This window comes from Anopheles stephensi, chromosome 2 (genome assembly GCF_013141755.1).
Source record: "Anopheles stephensi strain Indian chromosome 2, UCI_ANSTEP_V1.0, whole genome shotgun sequence".
Lineage (NCBI taxonomy): Eukaryota > Metazoa > Arthropoda > Insecta > Diptera > Culicidae > Anopheles > Anopheles stephensi.
Genome location: NC_050202.1, coordinates 56,365,860 through 56,383,803, shown reverse-complemented (window position 1 = coordinate 56,383,803; position 17,944 = coordinate 56,365,860).

Sequence of the window (17,944 nt, the reverse complement as noted above, 5' to 3'; positions counted from 1 at the left end):
AGGGCCTCTTAAGCTGAAACTATTGCTTCTCTTTCAATTCTCCAAGTTTGGTCGCCATTTTGTTCGTTTCAATTTTAACACTTTCTATGATGTAGAATTAGTCAAAGCTACCTCGGAAGACCCCTGCACGTTTTATATTAGTTTCATTTATTAGGTTTGAGCTTATACTCGCCCTAGTCTCTCAGGTTCCAACACTTCCAGCCCGTCGGCTCATATCTTCGGCCGTGGGAAAGCGGGAAAACTTTTACAGCACCAAATGCAGGTTAATACGCTTTTCTTGCTGTTGAGCATTTAAACACCGGTGGTTTTTTTTTTCGCTTCCAGCATCTCTCTCCTGCATCTCATGTATGCAATATTTTGTATCCAAATAGAACAAGAAACCAAAAAAAAAACACAACAATCAGTGCTCCAGCTTGCCTCATCTTGCCCTCGAGCGTGTTGCCAGCGAGTAAGCATTCGATTAGCCAGCTAGGTCCGTCCATCCATCCCGAAAGGGCCTACTCGGCCGTCGAACAGTACCGCAAAACCCTGAGCAGCATGCAAATGCATTACCGTGCCCTATGGTGGCGGCCAGTGACCGCGGCACGGAAACATAAGCCGGTGTGGAAAGTGTTGGCCCGGGTCGCTTGAAAGTGTGGTCGAATCGGTTTGGGATGTAACTCGACGCATGCGTTGAAAAGGAAAACAAGACACACAGTAAAAAAAACCCCGTGGAACGAGGTCTTGTTGCAGAAAATATTGAAATATAAAAGCTCCACATTTGGCTCCCAGGGCTGTTTGAAGAAGTCCTCGAGGAAGAAGCTCGGCTCGGGGGGGTGGGGCAAGAAACCAAAGCGTCTGGTTAGCTTTCTCTTAAATCCTCCAATTAGACTACACAAAACCGAAGCCTCACCGGAGCCTCGCGCGTCGGTTTGGGGGAAAAGCGAGAGAAAAGTCCGGCCCGGGTTGGGTTAACGCTATCGAAAGCAGCGAAATCGGAAGTACCGTCCCGGGGCTTTGGATCGTTTGTAATGCGCCAATCGGAAGCAAACCATTGCTGCTTCGGTTGGAAAATTAATTGCACTGCTCATTAGAAGCAGTTCACTCGCGAAAGACTCATCTGCCGCCGGTGCCCCCGGAATTGGAAAGCGACTGGCGAGTGGCGATCAACCTGCTGCTGAAGACTCTCGCGCGTCTGGTTCAATGTGGAACAAGAACCGTTCGTGACCCGTTTGCTATCAGCAAGAATCACGCAGAACAGCGCGTTATCCTTCGCGGCGGCGCGACCTCTTACTAGCTCTGACCGATCGGGTCAGATCCGTCAGTCAAATGGAAAACGGTAGAGAAATGACGGAGTACCGTTCCGGGGGCATAGGAAAACGACCGAAAATTAGGCAGCACGTCTCTGATAGGGGGTAGTGACAGGGCACCGTGAAACCTATGGCCGGTATAACCACCGTACTGGCATGGTAAAGTTAGCGGATTTTACTCCGTCTCTCTCTCTCGCTAGCCCCCTCTTGAACGGGAGACCCGTGATGGTTGGCCTAATTTTTGCGCCTCCGTAACTTCGGCGCGGTTTATGCTTATTCATGGCACCCCGGTTTGTCCGCGAGATTTGGGAAAATTATCGCCTTCACCGTGGCACAGATGTTGTTGACCGTGCCCACCCCCACCCCTGTGCTTCATTCGCACTTCGCCCAGCTTTATCTTGCAGTCCCAGAGGTTACTAGCGCCGGTTCCCGCGCTACCATCGAAACCATCGAAAAGAAAACAGCAGCAACGCAAACGAAGTAAGATGTGTGTTCCGTTTGGTAGATTTCATTTTAATGACCGCAATCGGTCGTATTTAATTAGACGCGTGCGCTGGCTCGTGCGAATGCTGCCCAGTCCGCGTGGTTGGCTTCCAACGCCACTTTATGCCCACCATTCCCCGTCCCCGGTTAGGCTCGTGCAGATGCCAGCGTAAATTTCGCATTTTACTTTTGTTGCCCGTTGTTTGCTGCTCAAAACAGTAGCCTCTGTACCGTACCTCTGGAGGCAATCGTGATCGTACAGACACGTGCGTTGCGCGATGGTGAGTTGACGATCGTTTGACTTTTTTTTGAAATTTTCCAAAAGCCCTCTCGAGGTGGAAACTAGTGACGTCAAGTGGCAGTGGAAAGTTAAGTGAGGGGACAAATGGGGCAAAGATTGTTTGCAATTAAAATATGTGTCCTGGTAAGTGGTACGTTTCAAGTTAGGTTTGAAATTAATAACAGATAGCAATCACTGTTCCTCTAATTTTGTGACTAGTTAATGGGTTCTTTTCTCTCGAACTACAAGCTCTTGAGTTTATATGAACCGTAGCTGAGTAGTTAAAGTTATTTATATCAGCCAACGGACCGAGTCGAGGTCATGTAGGTAATGGCTTACTTAATCAATTGAACAGGCTACATGCATTGGATCAGATGAAGAAGATTCTAATTCTGTTTTGAATTCTATTCGGTCGATATTGAAATAAAGTTTGTGAATCAAATTGGGTTCTAGTTAGTCTGTTGCTTCATTCGAGAACACGGTTCAATAGAGCTTAATGCTCTATGAGAAAGGTATCACGTGTAGCAATAGGGTTGTAGGCACTAATAAAGAGTTGCTGGTCTATGCTCCACAGATCAAATCACTCCTTTAAGCTCTATCCAGCACATCTTATAGACATGCCCAGGTCATCAATAGTTGTCCAGGGAACTCAGTTCAGGGCTGAATAAATTCAACAACTGTCTCATTTGATCTTTAAAAGATTTGACACCACCTGATCAAACCAACAAGCTCCCAGTGGTACTCTAGAGCTCGTGCGATGTTCTGGATCTTATAGTATGGCCCCCGTTAGGACATTTGAACTGACTGACATTTGGAACAGCTCGACTGAGAATCTGAAAAGCTACCATGTTGGACACAGGGTACAACACTTGTTTACCTTTTTTTTTTGATATCATAAAATAAAACTTTTAGACAATTCTCAAATGCGATTTTTTCTGAGATGTCGGCGAGTTGCAGAATCTTTTAGCAACTCAAAAGTTTTTAAAATTTCTACAAAAATTTTTTTTTACAAAACTCCGTTGAAAAGTTGCGAAAAAATGCGCTGCTATCTTACTAACTATTCCTCATTCCTTTCCGAAAGTTGCCAAATCGTTTGCGGTCTCTTCAATAAACTTTCATTAAGTTCGCTAAAGCGTAAGCTGCGGTGCCGTGTACTCCTTCGAACGCTCAAACCACAGTGACCGGTTCATCGTCGTAAAACTTAATCTAGTCGATGGAAAAAAGCGCAGCTCACAGTTTTAAAACTTGCACCGAAAAGCGAACTGTGTACTTTATTTGTAAGACTAACCAGACTGGAACCAACAGTTGCAGCGTAAATTATCAACTCGGAAGCATCCGAAACCACTGCCGAAAGTCAAACTTTTTCTCTTCAACAGCCGGGCGCCGGAAGGGGCCCTGATTACCGGCCGCGTCCGGTTGGGAAGTCACATTTCTCATTCCAGAAACTCGGTGTGCCCGGTCGGTCGGTCGGTCGGTCGGTCGCAAAACAAGTGAATCGGACCGTTCCGAAAAGGCAACCCGCATTGGCAGCATCCACAGCGGATGTTCAACCACCTTCTCCAGCTGTCCTGCGACCGATGGAAGTGAAAGAGAAAGTGCAACAACCGGAGCTGTTTCAGCTTGGCCGTCTAATTTCTGCCGCCACCACCAAAATTGACCGTTTCACGGAACGGAACAACGGAACGGCGCAATGCCATTACGCGTGATTATGCACCGTTCCGGTTGCGGTTCCTCGAGTGCGGTGCCGGGGCCATCTTCGCACGTTAGCAAACACCGCCGGTATTGTAACCCTTAAAGTTTCTCACCTTATGACGGGGTTTGAACCAACCCTTATTGAATTCTCTGGTAAGGAGCACCATAGAGCTCTGGGTTGGTTTGTTCCGTGGAAGAAGAAAAAAGAGGAATGATACAAATAGAAATTGTACAAGAAAATCCCAAACATAAAAGCAACAAAAAAAAGGCAAGCATCCATCACCCAATTCACGCGGGTCATTCGGCGCGAACGCCGGCAGCGATGGCGAGAGTTCGCGTGCGTCCGAACGTCGTAATCGCGGCAATTACTTGCTCATTTAGTCATCTGTCAAAAGAAAGCCAACAATGGGTGCCATCCCTTCAAATCGGTGACGTTCCGGGTTCCGGGCGTCTTGCAGAACGCGCTTCACGCCTAAAGAAAGGAAGTGAAAGAAAGGAAGGTGTGTGACCGGCGAGCGTTCGAGGCGCCCCCCTGCTGTGGGCAGTGATTAAATCAAAAATACAGTTCCGTCTGTTGCGGGTCTCCTGGTCTGGTGCCGGTACTTGTTATTGCCTCCGGGACGAAGCCACCGCACGCCACCCTCGGAGCTTGGAGAAATTGCCACTGCCAGATGCTATCAATAAATGGCTTTTTAAGTGAGTTGGCGAGTGGCCAATTGGGATGTAATCTGCTTATCCCAGCGTTTTTTCTCGGAAATATTTGTCATCCACAGATCAGTATTTGATGGAGCTGTGCAAACTGATGCACTTTATGGTAAATTGATTCTGGTGAAGTTGTTCGTATTCAATTTACCGTCGGCTACGCTGGGTTGGCAGCAAAAAGCCCAGCAGGTATTTTTCGACCAGGGCACAAGCATAAATGTTGTACGGAGGTTTCTTCGTGCCGTGTTGCTTTCGGGGAAACAATGGACAATGAGTTCTTGGTAACATTTCCATCTCATCCAGAGACTTTCTGACTTCAAAACCAACATAATGGACGAATATCGTTCAGTTGAGGCTTCAAGGTTCTATGGGCGAAGCTTGCAAAAACAGACACGGCGAACCTTTCGGCACACAATTTATCTGCAGTAATTTCTCGGTAGTTCTTGGTAGCAAATAGAGACATGAGTTAATTTTCGCATTCGCCCGAGCCCTCGGGACAATTTACGGGAAACCCATCTCAACCTCACCGTACGCAAACATTCACTCGATGCTATGAACTTGTTCTGAGGAAACAAAACTTTGACCTGTTGGCTAGACGATGATGGTTAGTATTCTTAATATAGGAATAGCTGAAACTAGTTGTACGGATAAAGTATGTAAACCCGATTATCAGTACTTGAGTTAGGGAAGATTGTGGGTTGAGATAGATAGCAACTTCACAAGTTCGCTTTATAATGCTTTCAGAGCCATTGTCTTCAGAGGTCCTACCACCTTGAGGGAGCCCTTTAAAGAAGATAATTGTACTAAGAAAATGTAATGCTGGCATGTATGATGTTGGAAAGCTTAAAGCACTCCCATGGAATCCCATTTAGTACCAGCTTCAAGGTTGCAGTAGCGGAGCTCAAGGTGTCGTCGTGCAACTATTTTCCATATCACTGGAAACGTCCAAAGGTGTAGGGAAAGTTGCTGTGCCCTAAATTTGATTTTATCAGTCGCTTCTGTTCGGTCGGATGGGTACCCACCCAAACCACCCCAAAACCACGAAAACGATTGGGTTCGGGACTTTACGGGCCTTTAGTTTACGGGGTGGAGGTGACCCCCTGTTGCCAACAGACAAGAAGCGCTGGAGTTGAGATTGGGAAGGGATTTTTAGTTTTCGGGCGGGAGCTCGCTAGAAACCCGCTAGCTCCCGTGGGCTGGTAGGGCGCTTCAGTTTTTTTTCAGTTGGTCATCCGCATTTGCATTCTAATTTTATCTCGAGCAGCTTCACCTCGAGTAGAGAGGCCGAGTGGATGGAAATCGGTACCGTGCAACATGAGCTGATGATGGGCATCTGATAGTTAGGCGTTACGGGGTTTGGGTAAAAAGAAATATGATAGTGGAAAGAAAATTGAATGGGAGTGAGAAAAAAAAAAACGGACGGCCGGCCGACGAATGGGAAGCACAGCATTGAACTAAGAGAAAGAAAAGAAAAGAAAAAACACGGCCGGGTCCGGTTAAGACGCTCGTCGGAGGTATATTATGGAACATGTAAAAGGTAAGATGGAGCGGTAACCAAATTCAACCCACTAACTGATGTTCGATGCCAGCCCATTCATAAGCGGGGCAAGATGCAGATAATTGTCCGAAAACCATCCCATTGGCCCATTTTTTTTTTGTTCGAGTTCGTGTGTTCCTTCCACGGGTGCATTCCTTGTCCGTTTGGGGTTTTCGGGTGCCGAAAAACATAGCCCGGAGTGTGCCATCCACCCTGGATAGTGTCCGGTGGATAGTGGAAGAATGTGAAAGTATGGAAAGCAGGGAGGAGGGTGGGTTGAGTTGTGGCCATCCGAGGGTTTCGCAGTGGGTAAGATAAAATACACACACACACACACTTGGATACCACGATAAAGAGGAAAACAAGAAGTAGCAACCGTTGGCGAAACCGCCGAGAGAAGCCTTGAAGCATCGGGGCAGCCACACACTAATGGAGACGGGATGCCGCTACTCGTTGGCGTGAAAACGGTTATTGATAGGTGAGTGCTTCCCGGCATGGAAAGCACCGAAGCCCGCCAGCCAGCTATCCTGCTGCGTTTTGGTAGCTAGCCGCTGCTATCGATGTCGATACCGGGATTAAGAGCATCGAAATAGTTCACTCAAGTGTGTGTACGGCTTCTTCTACTGGACTTCCCAGCGGTTGGAGAATGGAAAGAATAATAGTGCTGGATGTCGGTGGCTCTGCTTTTGACACGGGACAAAGTGCCTTTAAACTAATAATTTGAACTCTGCGCTACTTTCCACCGTTCGATGATCCGCGTTGCAAAACGAAGTTTTCTTGTTGTAGTTTGCGGCAGGCGATGATGCTGTTTATGGCATTATATTTTCATAGCAAGCGTAAAGAGTCGAAATTGGTAGGCGGAAAAGTGCACATTCCAGCAGGACTGTGCTCCCATAGCTGAGACAGGCTGGCCGGGATAAGAAATAAATCCCGTAAGTCATCATGAAGTCTGGCGTAGCCTAAGAAGCGTGTTGTTCACTAAATGTGATATTTTTGGCTGGAATTGGACTTAAAATTTAAAATAAAATGTATTCGAGAGCTTTATCCATTCATACTTGACATTCGAATGAGTTTTAAGCTACTGCCCTCAAAATTACTGCTTTCGAAAGGTTTGCACTGATAGTCTCATAATGTTGGTCTATAAAAATGCTTTTTAAAGTTCTATAAAAAAAATTAATAATAAAAAAAGTAGTAGATTTATATTTTTTTCTAGCTATCCCCACTAACCGCCAAAATTTGCACTTGACAGCAAACGTCGGTCTTACGGTGCCCTTCAATTCCGTCAAAAATCTATTTAATGCATCAAATACTAAATTTATTGTGTGTGATTCCGGTTCTGTTTCTTCTGTTTGAAATATGTTTTTGATTACCGTGTATCTTAGTCTTAAGTATCTGTTTCTCTCATCTAGGACTTACGACCTTCAAAGGTCAAGCTTGCGATTTCTGTCGTGGTAGAATTAATGATATCACATAGTTGGATAGTCACAGTCCTCACCACGGGGATACGGTTTGGATTGAATTTTGAACTCCAGTCCTACCGTATGAAGACTAGCGCCGTTGTCATCTCTACCATCGGGCTGTCCCTTAAGTCTTAAGAATATTTAAACTAACATTTGTCTCAGAAAGTTTAGCCACGAGGTAAATGCTTCTTTGCCAATGACACGTAACGTTTAAAAATATGATAATTAGTTAGTTTTTTTTGGTTTTTATTTCGATCAGTGAACCCGGAAACTGATCGTACCCAAATATTGATTGAAAGATATTGAAATAGCAAAGTAATTTAAACTTTTACTTAGACTTAATGGGACTCCCTGTAAGAGCTTATATTTTTTTGAGTGAATTATTTTTCACCTTTTTAATCTTTGATCAATTTAGTACCTCCTATCCGAATCATCTCGGAGAATCCTTAATAAGAATTTGCAACTCATTCAATTAATGTTAATTGCACTCTCTTTTACGTCTTGAAACCTGCCATTTAGCTCTCAATAGATTATCATTCGAATATGTGTAAAAATAATCTCTCTCCAGTGCTTCATCCACATTCCATTGACTATGGGACGGGATATTAACAGTACTGGTTTCGAATTCCTTTATAAATGCCATTGAGGTTTCTTTAAATTTTTCATCAATCCTTTAACTTCTTCTCATTTCTCATCGTCATTCTCATTTTCTGTCGAGGTTTTGCTTCCGAATTTCTTTTTTATCATGATTTAAGCTACTTTTTACAAACTCTTTCTTCTACAAGGTCAAATTTGAGACACATCAAACCACGAAGTTTACTCCTCTCGAACTTCATAATTCGATTAATGAACATGTCATCCCGTTCTACGTACGGATATACGCAGATTCACATGAAAGCCTAACTTCCCATTACATAAATTTCCCTCTTTAACTCGTTAAAACCTTCGTTCCTACCATCAAGCAGAAGCTCAACCAAAATTCAACGCGCTTAAAGCCTTTATCCTTTATCCCGTGCAAGGACACCACGGGCAAACATTGGCTTCGGGCGGGCAAGCAACGCTTGTAATAACAATGTTCCGTCAGACGACAGAATCTGTTTGTTCGCCATCACTCGCCCGGGTTGTGACACGGGCCCGGGTTGTGCGTGTAGCGTAGTCGAAAAGTGTTGTGCAAAATTGCCTTACTTATTCACGCCTTCCGATTCGGGGTGGTGGACCCGTTCGGTGGAATGTTTGTGTGGGGAAGTCGTCTTGAAGGCACGCTGCTGTATATGTGCGAACCCAGGCACAGGCACCTTACTCAGTCCATGAAGGGTAGGCAAACGAAGCATCGAGTACGAGTTTAATATAGCTTCCCTCCCCGTAGGTGTTTCCCGAGGCCTGATTGTTTACCCATCATACGATCATCAAACCGTGCTTGAGCTCAATGACGAAGCGCCAGCCGTGCCGTGTTGTCGCGGTGGAGTGCCATCCGCTCGATAGCACAGCGTGTCTCCAAGTCATGTCGTTTCTGGGGGAAAGAATGTCTCTACATCGTGTGTGGCGAAAAAAAGTGAACCGAGTGAAATAAAGCAAAAACGAAACACACATACACACGCTATATGTATTTCGGGACATTGGGCGAGATTCATTCACGGCCAAAGCGGGCCCAAATCCACGATGTCCTACGACCATGTCTCGCATCACACTTTCTCGTAGTAGTGTGCCGGGGATCGATAGTATGTCAGGCCGGACGGTTTGGCTCACCAACGCGGGTGACCTCGACAGACGATGGGGAGAATGTGTAGAAAGCATTGGTGAACCTGTTCCGGGATCTCGAGGCTTTCCCGTCCGGACCTCACCCCCAGTGACATTCGGACGGTTCCAGGGGAACGGGTGCTAATAAAACCGTTTTAGCTTCGATTCGAGTTCGTGAATGGATTCGCGCTTTTCGCGCTACTTTTGCTTCATTATATCGCTGTGTTATTTATTCATATATGTTTAAATTTGTGTCTCTTAGCGCTCCCCATCGGTGGAATGCAGCGGTCAGGCGGCTGGAAGGATACCATTTCGTGGGACGATTTTTTTTTTTGGGGGCTCCAACACCGGGGTGGAGACTTGGGGAGCTGAAAACCCGGTGGAAGTTATCTCCGGTTCCGTTCACTTTCTTCGGCTCGGCTGTGGATGCTGTGCCCCACTACACCGTGCCAAGACAAATCGGAGCTGCTGATGATGATCATTGTCGTTGAACGCGCGGTATCACGCTGTGGCACCGAACCGTTGTTATGTTGGTGAGGGTTGGTTGTATTTTTTTTTGTGGGCTCAAACAACCATCATAATAATACACCAGTGTTCGTGGTGGCGAAGAAACCTGTTATCATTTTGTCGATTGGAATTTGTCACGTTGTCATCAGTCGGCTGGGCCCCGAACCACCGTCACTGTCTGCTCTCAATATTTTACGTTTTTCTTCTTTGTTGGGGGCGCACTCGACGGCTGATGAGGCGAGACAAATCATTGCACAAGAAGGATGCTTTTGTCGAGATATGGCCCCCGGGACGGAAATTACGTAGCTGTGCGCCCCACGCTTCTGATAAGGAATTGTCCCTCAGCGGTACTATTTTCAAGGGAGTTTGAAAAAAAGGGAAAATTTCAAATCGACTTGAACGCACTCGGCGAGTTTTCCCCCGCCGCGTTTTTTTACAATAGTCTCGTCATTAAGCAGGAAACTAATTGATTATTTTATGACCTACGCTCGCGCTAATGATGGACCGATACAGCCGATCTCCATACGAATCTCTTGCGCCCACTTGCACCGCCACCTCACAGCAGGCCGCCCATTTTTGGGGTGAAATGATGGTGGCGGCGATGATGATCTGGGCATTGGTTTTTAATGAACGGCGACTCGACACACAGGACAGGGAAAGGAATGTGGTGCCCCACCCGAACCCACCTCCCCTCCGGAACTGGCATGGCGAGAAAACGCGAAACGAAGGAAAGTTATCGAAAAACACATACGCACTGGGGGGAGGGCCTTTACCATCATCACCAAAAAAAAAAAAAAAACAAAAGAAAAACTTTCACCCAAAAAGGGTCCGATTTTATTCTTCACTTTCGCAGCCGGACCGACATCGAAAGATTATTACCATCCAGCATTTGGCCACATCCGTGTGCGTGTTTGTATGTGTGTGTTTTGCTGTTGTTTTATCAATTCAATTATCATCAACATTTGGGAGAAGTGAAGCTCGTACGTTCGAATCCGATGGATGATGAACGCTTTGGACGATGTGATTGATGGAATGAGTTGTGTGAAATGAACTTTAATTTAATTATTTGCACCAACATATCCAAGTGTGAAATTTCTGTTTTTGAGGAAAACTGTTATATGTGGAATTGGTACGCAGTTTGGATTTTTTTTGCACAGGATGTTGTAAAAGTTTTCATGCCGTTACATCATTAAATGATTAAAATGTGATAAACGAAATATATAACAATACCTGAAATGTGATAATCTCTCTGAGTGTCCTCTGAGGCCTCTCGGATAGTCAAATTGATTTGAAATAATTACACCAATAGTGACGCATGCAGGGTATCTCAACGTTTTTTGACAATTCCTATGTATGTTTATGTTCCTTCCGGAGTTTGTTACCGCTTGTCTTAAATTTTTGGGTTTTTGTGGGTTTTTGACGGCTTTCCAAATAGTTTAGTTTACGGTCCATGGTTTTTTGACAGTACTTACTAACTTACTTACTTACCAGGCGCTACAACCGCTATGCGGTCTTAGCCTGCTGTAACAATCCTCGATATCGCTCACGGTTTAGCGGCGTCGTCTACCAATCCGTTATCCCGGCCGTTCTGGCGGACGCATCAACACCTTCACTCCATTTGGGCCTACCACGCCTCCTCTGTCCGTGTGGCAGTATTTCAGAGAATTATCTGATCTTAGGCAAACACTTTTTTGACCGTGTCCTAAATATTTTCGAACTCGTATGTGAAACTTTTTGTATGTTTTACAATCAATAAAATTTGTGGGGATGGTCAAAAAATATGTTTTAGAAGATCGACAAGGACCTAATTAATGTGACATTATATTTCCATTTACAGTTGTTCAGGTCCCATCTGGGCCAAACAACAAAAATACCAGGAAAACCTCTGGACGATCTAAAAAATATCTGGGACTCTGTCGAAATACCGTGAGAGAGACTGTTTAAGAGCGCCCTTTACTTATCACACCTCATCAGCTCATAATCCTGAAGGCTCAATTTTAAAACTCTCTTCAAGAAAATGTACGCTAACGCCCATTTAACGCAATATGCATACATGGAACGTTAAAAACTCACCCAGACTTTTCTGAATCTCTGATCAATGGTTAACTCTGCCCGAGCGCTTCACTGCCTAATTCAATCTGGCTTCAACTCGATCAACAAACTTTGCTCGAATAAACAACATTTATACTTCGGAGCTGAAACTTGCCCTATACAGCCCTGGCAGACGAAACTTGTGCCAAGCTGTAGCGAAATTGAATTACTGGGGCCGTACCACGTTTGACAGGCACTAACAACGTTTCGGCATCGGCTCAAAGTGAATACAATTTGTAAACGCTACCGAAAGGTTCTTATGTGGCACAGTGGACACATTGCAAGTATGCAGCAGTGTTTTCATCCTCAACATCATCAACAATCTTACCCCGGAAAAGCACTATCGCAAGTTGAATCATAAATTTTTCCTTACAGTTTTTTTTTTATTATTGCACAGATGACTAGTTAAACTAGTCCAAAAGATTGCCCTCGGTGTTGGTTTAAGCAGTTTCCTGTTACTTGACTTGGCCACCACTCATCCTGGCGGTTCGGTTTTAGTTGCAAGACGGCGAAGTGTGGATTATCAGCTTGCCCGAGAAGCCGACGATTAATTTTATTCGCTTCCTTTCCCGACTTTCGCGGTTTCGAACGCCACAAAACGCACCTCTTTGCGGCCTCTGGTCACTAACCTACTGTTCTACATACGGGGCGAAAAAAAAAACACAGCGCTGGCCCCTCGAGGGGCCGAGGCAGCCAGTGTGAAGTGATCGTTTTCGGGAGAGCTTTTCAATGGCTCTCGGCAGGAAAATGCGGACGTCCATGTCTCCCAGCGTCCGGGACACGGTTTTGCGCTTTGCTGTGTGTTGAGGTGTTGCACATTGACCATCCTAACCGCGATCTGTTTCACCCGGTGTGCATTGGCCATTGCATGCGGGACACACGCACACAGCAAAACAGGTGAGTTCGCTGACCGGGTGCAGCGCATGACCCGCTGATGCTGCAGGCCGTGGACCAGCAGTCAGCGGGCAATTTCTTTCTCCATTTTGGCCAAGACCAGTTCCGGTTTGCGAGGTGGGTTGCGCCGCTTTTAACTTTTCCTTTCGTACACGCCTGCCGTGGATGGTGAGGTGTCGATTTGCTTCTTTTCCTTCACAGTGTGGTTTTCTGTGCTTTGGACCACCGCACAGTCTATCGTCGGAGGTGCACCGGAGGACGATCACTGCGGATGGGGAACCCTTTTTTGTGTGGTCGTTGCTTGGGGGGAAAAAGAAAAACGAAAAACGCTTCTTACGCCTAGCGGGATCGCGTTGTTTGTTTATGTTCCTTCTGTCCCTTCGCTGCGCTCCCGTTTTCGCATTTCTTTTCTTCCCTTTCCTGCTAAATCCTCACGGCCGACGATGGAGGATCGTTTGCGGTCACTTACCTGTGGCCAATTTCCTCACAGCCGATCGGTTTGCTGGCGCGAATGCAATTGCTCCTCTCACCGCTAAACGGCGTTGGTGGCAGGGTGCGTTTTGGTGCACAAACGCAGCCGAGTACAGCCGTGCGGAGTACTTTTACTTTCCATCCATCCACGATGGATCCACGGTGGGCGGTTGGTTTGTTTTGCTCCAATTTGTGCCCCCGAGCAGCATCTTCTGCAAAAGGGTTGAGAACGAACTTGCGAACGGAAAGCGGTTTTTTTGTATTTGTCACACTGCTACTTTTCATCTATTGTGTTTTTGGAAGCGGCCCTCGCTTCTTGAAGCTGCGCTTTCTTTATGCAATCTTTATTCATCAACGGCGCTTGGCTCTTTCATCTCTTAAGCCCTAATGAGTTTTCACACCCATGCTAGCTGCCAAGGTTTTGCATGCTGGTTTTTTTTTCGTTATTGCTTCCCCCCTGTTCACTGTCAAGATCAAACGCGTGACGCGTTGGAGAAGATGAATTACTTTGGGTACGTGAACACTTTGCAAGATGAGTCCGCAGAAGAAAAAAACCTCCGCATGCAAGAGGTACAGAACAACCGAGCGGTGCTTGAATATTGTAACAGACTCAGCGTGGTACATACGGTGTGTGGCATAAATATATGCGAGCTCGAGGGTAATTTATTGTAGAATAAAAATTTTCAAAACATACAAGTAAATCACACATTTCGAAATAAGTTATCACAAACAGCAAGGTACAGTGAGACTCACTTTGGGTCGGTCTGGTGGCAGAGGCGAAAGCAGCGCCAACCTTCACACGGCAGGAACGGAGTTCAAGTCCCATCCAGACCGTCTCTCCGTAAGCAGGACTGATGACTTTGGTAATTTTTGGAGGGCTGAACTACGGTGCTTAACGATTATCCAATCTTATGATTTATTTTAAAAAAAACAGCCGTCATATTATTATGCCACGCACTGTAAGCGCCTGCCAACAATTCACACTACTGCCATACCAATGCAAAAGTCTCAAGCATCTTGTTAATTGGGCATTAGAGATTGCTTGTTTGATCTTCACGTTTTGTTGCAAATTTATAATGAATAAGAAAATTTAAATGCTTTACACAGAAATGCGTTTTTAATTGTAACTAAACAGAACAAAAAAAATTGCACTCAAATTTAGCAAATAACACGCTGTGTAACGGCACGTAAGCTTGCGATTGTAATTTGCTCTAGCTGTATTAAAGTTTTCATAAAGATTTTATTTTATTTTCGAGACTCACACACACACCCCCTGGAAGGTCATGGTGGTAAGAAAAAAAAAAACAACGCACAGCCATCTGCCAATTTTACGTAACCCTTCGGTAATTTGTGTGAACTTTTGCCCGTACCGCCGACGGACGGAATAATTAGGAAAACATTCAACCCGAACGCACCCCAAAACGGGGGTCCGCTGTTTGGTGGCTGCACACGCACAAAAGGTGAGTGGAAATAAAAACCGGAACCTTTATGAGAAAACTCCCACTGTGAAAATAGAAATGGGAAAAGCGTCACTGTCGTCACCCCCCCGAGGGATGGTAGGGGGCTGTGGAAAACCAGTTTTCTCGCACGCCGAATGTGGTGGCATTGAAGATGAAAGTGAGTTTTGTCTGTTTTTAGCAATTGCGCCGATGGAGATCTACGGCGGTTGGCTGGGCTGCGGTTCATCTGCGCTCCAAAACGCGTACGGTGGAAAAGGCGTAGGAAAGGCTCGGTCGGTGCGGAAGAGCGGGTTGGTTCCGGTGCGGGCACAATAGGAATTAATCATCGCTCGTTTAAGATGTGAAGATGTTTTTTATCGGAGTCGGGAGTGTGTTGGGGGGGGGGGGAGGGAGATGGGTACGGGGGCAACAATCCAAAAGGTGAGCATGAATCGGCCAGCGATTAGCTGTGGCACTTTTTCCTCCTTCATTTGTTCGGAAGGAGGGGTGGATAGATGATCTTCGGCCAGGCGCTTAATGCACTTGCAGAGAAGCATCGCTGGTTTTTTGTGTTGTTGGTTGGTTGGTTGGCTGGTCCAACGGAAATCGCTTGTGCGGCCGTTAGCATTTTTCCGATTTTTTGTTGCTTTGGTGTTGGCACTGTTGCGTGCGTGCGGATGGATGGCTTTTCACTCGGGCTCGGTGTGACCGGTCGAAGCAGCGAGCTTAATCACTGGGAGCTGGAAAAGCAACGCAAACAACACAAACCGAAAAAGCGTAGACTTGGGCATTTGGAGGGCTACACACACACACACACACACACACACACACACACATATAATATCCAACAAAAACAGAAAAACAAGAGGGAAAAACCTCACCGATGTGATGAGCTGTTTGAAATCGATTTAATAAGTGCAATTTTGTAAAGCGAAAGAGAAATCGCTTGTTTGGCCGGACTCTTGGGGTGGGATGTTTTTGTTTCTTCTGTTCCACACACACACACATACACACACACACACAAGGTACCAGCTACATCCCGGGCGACGGTTTATCTATTTTCGATTGAAGTACCATCGTTGTAACTTTTTCGTATTGCCTGTTTTGGCTTTCCCCGTCCAATTCCGGCCCGCAGCAATGTAGCCTGCCGTGAAGTGCACTCCAACAAGTTGTCGGGCGAATAAATTAAGGGATCAAAAAGCACGAAAACAATTGTTTTTCAGTGATTGGAGGTGGTTTTTGGCCATAATTTATTGACCTTTCACCAGATTGCTGACCTGATGTGACCTCTGTGACCCGGGAAAGCCACAAAGGCTCAATAGCGGACTATCCATGGATCCACGTAATCGGTGTCGTAAAAATCGCCAAATTAATAGAATAATAGGTTTGGTGAGCTTCATGTTGCTTGCTCTCCATGATGGTTTCCTGGTGCGAAATGTCAGACCTTCTAGGATGCCCTTTGGCCGCTAGACTATAGCTCTCGTTGTTCGAAATTAAGCGATAATCGCGATCATAAAGCTCAAGACGCCACGAGGCTATTTTAGGCCTCGTAACGATACAGTCCCCGGCTGAGGCTTTCTTTCGTCTAACTTTGAGTACACACTCCCCCCCCCCATTGGTTTTCAGCTTGGTGTGTGTGTGTGAGTGTAATGCAAATTAATGGTTCCCATCGCTAAGCTAGGCGCCCCCCCATTACGCGACCATGTCATTATTCAATTGACAAAGGGCGAGCGCGTTTTCGCTGGCGCGTGTCATTAATGTGTCGGATGATGGTACTTCGGGGCGACACTTATGCTTGCGCTCGTAATCAAACGACCTCGGGCCGCGCAGGAGGTCCACTACGATCCGCACCGTCCACCGGAGATCCACTACCAAGGAACCCGTACGAAGGTCTAATTAACCTCCATTACAAGATCCACTGCTCTACTCGCTCGCGAGACTACGATCGAATCGCTTTATTGAATGCCGCGAATGTGGCAGCAGACTCGATGGTACGAAGAAGCCCTCTGATTATGTTATCACAGGTGAGTGACGATAAAATCCCATTTAACGACTGCTACAATCGTTGTGCTGCCAGCGATGCCGGAAGTGTGCTGCTTGCCTGCCGTTGTCGTTTTCTTCCACGTTGGCGAAAAAGTTGCCCCATGCTTTGCCGTTCGGTTAATTAATCGCCACTCATTTAACTTACTTTCGTGTGCTTGGAAGCTCATTGAGGACGCAATTCTCATAATTTATGCGCGGATATGTGGGAAGGGGAGAGGGTAGATAGGTGGCAGAAAGGGGAGAGCGACCGGGGCAACTAGGGTGGCAAGTTAATGCCAGACAGTGATAAAGAGATAATGAAGGCAACTACCGTGAATGATAGTTAGCTTAGCACTTGGCGGAGAATTCGGATCGTCGTTAGCCAGCCAGCCAGTAAGTGGGAGCAGTTTGTGCGACAATTTTTCAATTAATCCCATTAGCGGCGAACTTTAATGATTCATACGCGTAGCTGCTGTACTGTTCTTGGTTCCTGATAGCCAGAACCTAAATGACGATGAATAAAATATCTTGCAAGATGAATAAAGGAGCTGTTCAAACCTCCAAAGTTGATTCTTCCGTATTGGTTCTTCACTTCAGGACTTCCTTTTAATTTTTCGTATTCTTGACTCTTTGTTTCTTGGCAGCTGAAAGGTCAGGTCGTAGGAAAACTTTAACCCACCAATTAAATTTTCTTTTCGTTGGAAATAGGAAAAAGGGAATCATTTGTTACGAGGATGGTTTGAACTTCACTGCAATCGACCATTCGTTTGTGGACCTTAGTCATTTAGTCCAACAGGGCCCTGTATAACGATAAGTTGGTGTCGAATTAAATAGGAATTTTCTTCCTACTGAGACAAAAATTTTCAGAAATTGTGTATAAAACTACCGAGTTAGAAACTAGTTTATAGATGTTGGTTAAGTGGCTCTGGTTTTTCCTTGGAATTGGGCAAGCGTTTGAATGCTCAGTTTTCCCTGGAGTAAAGCAATATTCTTTGGGAACATTAATATTGGCCTTGTGGGAAAAGATTATTACAAGTTAAAATACAGAAAATGGAATGAATATATATCTTTTCTGTACGGTTGAATTCAACTTTAAATATTGCATTCGTTATGGAATAAATCCGTAGCATCCAGATTTCGAAGATTAAAGGATTCCTAACGGTTCTTCAACTGGCTTGTTTGAAACCTTTTCGAATAACGTATCAAGTTGATAGGTATTATGACTTCGACTTACATTCTTAAAAAAAAATCTGGACTGTAGATCCAATCCCATCAGTACCGTTCCCCTATAGTGAAGTATCAGTAAGTCCAGTAAGCCATCATATGGCCAGCATAAATAA